Consider the following 7,818-nt stretch of genomic DNA (forward strand, 5'->3'; position numbering starts at 1 on the left):
TTACAAGAGAGAACAGATTACAAGTTTCATCTTTATTAATTCCCTTATTCGTTGCACTTGCAATTTAATGGCGGAAACGGTTAGTTTTGAAAGCCGCATTTTCGTATTTTTATTTATTTATTTATTTTATAGATTTCCGATTATTTCTTGATTGTGTTTAAAAGATTAATCTAAAGTTAATCTATACGAGAAAAAATTAATTAAAGAGATTAAATGTAAAAAAAATACAGGTGAAAAACAATTATAATGAAAACTGTTTTCACGTTGGAAGAAACTGACAAATTCATCTAAATAAAGAAGTTAAATAAATTCCTTGAGAAAAAAAAAAGAAAAAAAAAGAAAAAAGAGTATCCCTTGAAAAATAAAACTAGGGTAAATATCCAGATACGCTACAACAGAACACTGAACACTCTAATTTTTTTTTTTATATAGGTAATTGAGGTTGCTGACAACGAATCTGATAGTCAAACTTGGAGCAAATTTACCGTTTGCATGGTATTAACCCCTGAACCCACGAACTACTTTCCACCATTTGCAGCTTCCGTTTACGCTACGCGCGTGCGCTGCAAACGACGGTTTGCTTCACCTAGCAAACTGCCTTCTTACATGGCATATCAATCAAAAAAATTACGGACTGACATTTTTTAAAGACTTACAATTGAAGAAAAGTACAATAAATTGGGGGACTTTTTTTTTTTTTTGTCTCACGTCGTTTTTAATGCGGTTTACAAAAACATAAGCACCAAACATTTTTGTTTTTCGTTTTTTTTTTGTTTATTTTTATTCAATTATAGAACTTATGTAACTTAATTAGAACACCATTTAACATTTTTCGAAGATTTTACTGTTTACATTGGGGGTGCGAGCGGGGGGAGGGGGCGAGTAAAATCTTCGAAAAATGTTAAATGGTGTTCTAATTGGTAAATGTCGGTGCGGTGCGTTTGCGTTACTTTTTGAAAATTTGAACATTCTATGTTCCAGGAAGAAAAAAAAAAAAAATAAAATAAAAACAATTAAACTACCCCCCTCTCCAACTTGGAGTGCTTTCCTTTTCTTGTTTTATTTCTTTTTCAGCTAAATTTTAAAATTTCCACCCAAAAAGTTATATAATGTATTTTTGAAAATGAGAAAATTCTATGTTCTGGAAAAAAAAAAATTACATTACTCCCCCCCCCAAACTAGGTGTGCTTTTCTTTTCTTGCTTTATTTCTTTTTCATCTAATTTCAAATTTTCCGCGGAAGATTTGTACGCTATGTGAGAAGGCAGTTTGCTTGTTGAAACCGTCGTTTACGCTACAGTGCGCGCACGCGCGTAGCGTAAAAGGAGCTGCAAAAGTAGTTAAGTAGTTCAGGTGTTCTGTTATAGCGTATCTGGATATTTACCAAAACTAGTTTTCTGGGATTATTTCAAAGATAATTAGTAAAATAAAAGGTAATATTGACGGGTTTCTTACCGGCCTCTGCGACGAACAATTCTTCGTCTCAGAGTTCTATCAAGAAGTAGAACTTGAAGTAATAACGAAAACATGAAATCATATCCTACGGAAACGAAACGAAACTTCTTCCGTTTTTGTTATTCCCCCCCCTATTTTTTAATAACTGCAAAAATTAGTTTTAATTATTTTCTTCTGTATCTTCACTTTTCACCGCAACAAAAAATAAAGTAGACAAATATTTTGTAATAAAAAAATATTAGGTGCATTCAAAATAATTAAAAATAACAATTCAACGTTTTGGGGAGTTTTGTTAAGAGAAGCCAGCAAACCAAAAAAGTGACATAGCAAGATAAGTTACTCTTCTACCTACCTGGATAAGTTATGTATTTAATGTATTTTAATGCTTTTATTCGGTTCGATGAGTTACTCTTCTACCTACCTGGATAAGTTATGTATTTTAATGTATTTTAATGCTTTTATTCGGTACAAAAATCGCCTATGGCCGCCGCGTTACATTACATGAAACATGCGGAAAAGTATCTTTTCAGTAGCGTGAAAATTTGTTTTAAGGGTGAATGTATTCATTATAAGGCCTCGATAGTTCGAACTGAGTTGTCTCCTCATTTATTAAATGTTGTTCGGTGGGTACCTCCAACGCACGCCACAGTTTTAAACCCCCTGTATGTAATACGATGTAAATGTAATTTAATATTATCATCCTAACTTTTTTTTTTTTTACTATTTAAAAGAAGAAGCTTTAAATAAACTGCTGATATTTTTTTTAAATTTTTAACAGCGTATAAAAATAATGAAAATGCAAGACGAAATTCGTGTTTACATTATCGACGCTTTAAAAACAACGTTCCTAACGTGTGTTAAGCCGTTCGTTGACACACCTATGGGTAATATCCTTTGAGAGCGTATTATGGTGGTTAAGTGAGAAAATAAAGCTGTGTACGCATTATAAATCTTTCTTTTCGTTGTCTTATGTTATACATTAGTACATAAGGGGTCATTTCGAGTTAAAAGCTTATTTTCTGCTCCCATCTGAACTAGAGGAAATCATGATTAAAATGTGTAACGATGAATATCTAATATGGCCGACCAGACGGGTGATCAAAAGGGTTAGGGTTAGGGTTAGGGTTAGGGTGATCAAAAGGTCAGATCGAGCATACCGGAAAACGAAATAAGATCAAATTGACAACTGACTTTTTCATGTATCTTTTTTTTTTTTTTTGCTTGAACTTTGCGCTTTTCGGATTATTTGGTTATGTTTTATTTTCTTGGTGGATATTTTTTTGCCGGGGGGGGGGCAGAGATTATAGCTATATGTAATTATTAACAAAATTGGGGGAAGTCCAGATTAACACTTGTAAACAAAAATGAGTACCTTTTATTTTCTTGAATAAAAAAAAAAATTACTCGACGAGAACACAACTGTTTTTGCTTTAATATTTTTTTTATTCAAACGTAACAAATAAAAATTTCAATTTGGCTTGAACGTTACGGTTTTCGGATTATTTTTTATTATTGTTTTATTTAGCCGGATTTAACTAAAAACAAAACAAAAAAAATTTTGGTGCTTATGCACTTATGTTACCGTTATTTTTTATGCTTCAAGCGCCTTCCCCTAATGTTTCAAGTGTTTCTAATGTTTTTACCTATAACTATAATCTCTGACAAAATAATCCCCCCCAAAAAACGCCATCCCCCAAATAAAAAATATCTATCAAGAAAATAAAACATAACAAAATAATCCGAAAAGCGCAAAGTTCAAGCAAAAAAACAAAACAAAAAAACAAAAAAAAAGGCCAGTTGTCAATTTGGTCTCATTTCGTTTTCCGGTACACTCCATCTGTATGCTCGATCTAACTTTTTGATCACCCGCCTGGTCGGCCATATTAGATATTCATCGTTAGTTATTTACACGAGACATACACATTTAAATCATTATTTTCGTTAAATATATTAGAGGATTTCTTTTTAGGTGTTCATTTCCCCCCCCCCATATTTCATGTTACGAAAACTAAAAAAAAAAATGTAGGTCGATAAAAATTTCAGCATTTTTTAAAGCTGGAAAAGGAAGTGTTACTTATTGGAGTGCTATTTCTAGGAAATAGAGCCGAACAGAGGAGCGATTAAATTGACGTTTATTGAGCATGAAAGCTAGGGCGGTAAGGTTACATCCGGGCCTATACAAAGGGAGGGGGAGGTAATTGGTTTAGTGCATTACTACAACATCCCCCGTTTAGTTCATTGTGTATATTAGTGTGTGTGTGTGTGTGTGTGTGTATGTGTGTGTGTGTGTGTGTGTGTTTTGTTTTGTTTTGTGACAGTTCATGTCGTTGGTTTGTAGAGTGGGGCCAGTCTTTGTATCGTGAGGGTGTTCTTATAGTTCTGCCAGATTTGGTTTGGAGTGGGCCATACCTGCTTTTGTCCTGTGGGGGTGTGTTGCTGTTGGGTTTCGTTGGTCTTGTCCTCAGCCTTTGTTTCCTTTGGCTTGGACATATCATGTGGGGGTATCAGGTTCAGGGATTTTAAAACGTACTTTCTTAGTTGCTGGGAAAGGTATGGCACGCAGGTGGGATGCGGCTGCGACGGAGTCTTGTGCCATTAGGTGTTTCGACTATATAACTACTGGGTCGCTCATCATTTTTGAGGATGGCCCCCGGGTGCCATGTGTGATCCGTCCTGTTGAGTATCCGCACACATTGGCCTGGATATAGTGGTGGTAGCGTTCTGGCTCCGCTGTGCTGATCATGGTGGGTCTTCATGTTTGACGACCTTGCCTGTGGTTGGTCGCGGTGGTCTTCTTTACCTGGTTCTGACCGGCTGGGTAAAATGGTAGGTATTGGTCAGCCAAACATCATTTCGGCTGGCGAAGTGAGTTTGCTATCTATTGGTGTTGCCCTGGCTTGAAGCAGAGCGAGGTGGATGTCAGTTCTCTCCTTCTTTATGATCGACTTGATATGTCTCACGTCTTTCCACAAAGCCATTGCTTCTGGCATAGTGGAGTGAGCTGTTCACATGTCTTATGCCCCAGGATTTTATGAAGTTTTGGAACGCATGTCCAGAGTACTGGGGGCAATTATCAGTAATAATTTCGTCCGGGGGACCAAAAAGTGAGGCATATTATTTGATTTTGTCTGCCACTGCTTTGCTGTTATAGGCAATGTCATTTCATCGATGATGGGATATTTAGAGTATCTGTCGACGGTGAGTAGGTATTGTTGTCCATCAATTTCGAATATGTCGGATGCGATGAGCTTCCAAAGCTGGGATGGAATATCGTGTGAAAGCAGTGGTTTGTGCCTGTGTGCATCCTGGTGCTCTTGGCATAGTGTGCACGATCTGCACATCCTTTCAATGTCCTTATTGATATTGATCCAGTACACACATTCTCTGGCAAATCAGCGGGTTTTTTTCAATCTTTTGGTGGGCTTGGTTGAGCTGGTGGAGAATGTCTTCTCTCATGGTTTCTGGGATGAGAACTTGTCTGCCTTTAAATAAAATTCTAGATTCGACAGCAAGTGCATCGCGTAAAGATCAGTATGGGCGGATCCCTGTAGGTAAATCACGGATGTTGTCAGGCCATCCTTGGTATATGACCTCCTTGAGAAGTGTTATGGTTGGGGCTCTGATAGTTTCCATCCGTAGCATCTTCAGCTTTTCCTGTGAGAAGTTGATGGTTGAGATGGTTTGGTCAGGGTTAGGTAGCCGGCTTAGGGTGTCAGCAAGGATCACTTCACTGCCCGGTCTATACATGATGTTGTAGCTGTACCCCTGGATCTTTAGCAGCATGCACTGTAACCAGTGTGGCGCTGAATGCAGTGGCTTGGTGCAGATTGTTACCAGTGGCTTATGGTCCGTGGTGACAGAAAAGGATTTTCCGTGAAGTTATGTATGGTACCGTTGAATACCATGCACCACGGCCAACATTTCCCGTTCAATGTTGCTGTACCGGGTTTGGGCATCGGAAAGCGTCTTCGATCTAAATGCAATCGGTTTACCATTCTGGATCAGGGCTACTCCCAGGACCTTCTGCGAAGCGTCAACCTTGAGCTTGGCCTAATCGTAGTATGACAGTGATGTTTCCTGGAAGATCATCTCTTTAATCTGGTCGTAGCATCTTTGGTGTTCAAGGTCCCAAACCCATGGTGCTTGGGATTTAAGAAGACCGAGTAGTTGGTGTGCCTTCTCAGCATAGTTGGGAATATATGGGGATAGGTCGTTCAACATACCCAAGAAACATTGCAGTTTCCCCTTGTTTTGTGGGTTTGGCATTTTCTTTATATCACGTAACTTGTCCGGGTCTGGCTTTATTCCATTAGAGGTGTAGACGTCCCCAAAAAAGAATATGGTGGGCTGTTTTATGAAGCATTTCTGGCTGTTAAAAACGAGACCCGTTTCAGCTGCTTGGGTCATGAGCTTGCGTAGATTGATGTCGTAGTCTACGTCGTTCTGGCTAAATACTGCCACATCATTAGCAATACTGGCCACACCATCTAGGCTTTCTCGGATTTGGTCCATTTTTGCTTAGAAAATATCCTGGGAGACGTTAAGGTCAAATAGTAAACGTTTCCAGCATACCTGTCCGAAATGTGTCCTGCAGGTTGTCAAGAGCTGTGACTCTTCATCCAGGTGTATCGATCAGTATCCAGCCGTTGGCATCAAGTTTGCTGAATACTCTGGCTTTTGCAAAAGCTGGGTTCAGTTCCTCCACAGTGGGTATTTTGTGTGGGCACCTCTTGAGACTTGCGTTAAGCTTCTGTGGATCCATGCATATTCGAAACAACCCATCTTAGTGCTGTACACGAAGCTGGAGCACCAATCTGTGTGTTCTTCGACCTTCATGAGCACATCTTCCTCAATGAGCCTATTTATTACCTCCTTCATTGAGGTGGATTCTGCATTTCCGTGGAGGGCCAATGAAAGGCTCTGCACATTCCCACTAAAATTTCCTATCCTGTTAAACTGATTTGGGAAATCAGACACCAGTTGCGTGATGGACATGATGGGTGCAGCTGAGCATCTTTTGAGGGTGTCGACATGAATTGTGATAAGCCTCAGCCTTTCACATGTTGGGAGCCCCACGATGCAGGTCCTGGTACTTCTACAATGTAGAACAATGTGTTCATCCACTCAGAGTCCTTGTGTTGACATGGGAAGCTAAAAAGTTCCCAGGCATCAGATGCGCTCGCCTCCGTATGAGGTCAGTTTAACGTGTGGACAGGGTTTTAAGGTGGACAGTGCTTCTTGAGATTTGCCATACATCTGCTGGAAAGTTCGCAGTGGTAGAGTGTTGCCTGATGTCCCAGAGTCGATTTTCATTTGTAAGGTGTGGTGCGTTCTATACTTTAGGTGGGGTGGCCTGATGTTCAGAGTTGTGTAGGCCTCTTCCCTAGGTCTCTTAGTAATGCTGTCCATGCATTTTACACTGACGGTGATGGAGTGGAAGTGCTGCAGGTAAGCGTCCTCATTACTGCCGATATCTATATGATTCAAACTTTTCCATATGTCCTGCCTTCGGTTCTCTTTGGGGTTTGGTTTCAGTGTCTGTGAGAATTGCTGCGGTGATTGCCTTTTCTTCTGTGGTCTTTGGTTTTTGCCTTTCTACAGCATCTCACCCAGTGTCTGTTGCGTCAGCATGCTGAACACTCATCATTACATGCTGAGCATTGCCTGGGCTTGTGGCAAGTATTGCAGTTCCCACATTTCCTGCCTCGGTTGACGTTGTCGATTCTTTCAGTTTTCGGCATTCCGAGCTGGTTTAGTTGCTCGTTCCCATCAGCGAGGGCTTCGTACTTCCGACCCTCAGTTAGCACGTTGCCTATGCTATACCCCTTATGTTTTCTATAAAGCTCATTTCTGAAGTATTTGTATGGTGTTGAGAAAATAATGAGCTCTATTTATCTCTCGCTCAGCTCCTCGTCTGTAAAATCACATTTATGTGTTAAGGTTCTGGCTAGTGTAATCAAGTCGTCCAGCGTCTCATTTTGTTTCTGACGGTACTGCATAAGGTGGAGTCTGTGGATTCGAAAGTTTACATTCACCTGGAGTTGACTTTCGAAGATGTTCCACAGGTGTTCCGGTGACTTCTTTTCCTCATCAGTAAGTCCACTGGCGTTTAGGGTCTTAGGCCTTGGTCGCCTATACCGCAGCATATTCTCCTAGTTTGCTTTGTGGGTTCAGTAATTTCTTCATCTTCCATATAGAAGTCCATTTTCTGTTTGAACAGGGACATAGCTTCGCTGAGGTCTGGGTCTTACAAGTTCATAGTCGGTAGGAGGTGTGCCACAATTTATTGTTTGTTGATGTTCTTTTGACGGCAAATAATGATATTATTGTTATTGTTTTTTTTTAAATTTTTTTATTATTTTTA

Source organism: Euprymna scolopes, chromosome 46 (assembly GCF_053919585.1).
Source record: "Euprymna scolopes isolate OS-2025 chromosome 46, ASM5391958v1, whole genome shotgun sequence".
Classification (NCBI taxonomy): domain Eukaryota; kingdom Metazoa; phylum Mollusca; class Cephalopoda; order Sepiida; family Sepiolidae; genus Euprymna; species Euprymna scolopes.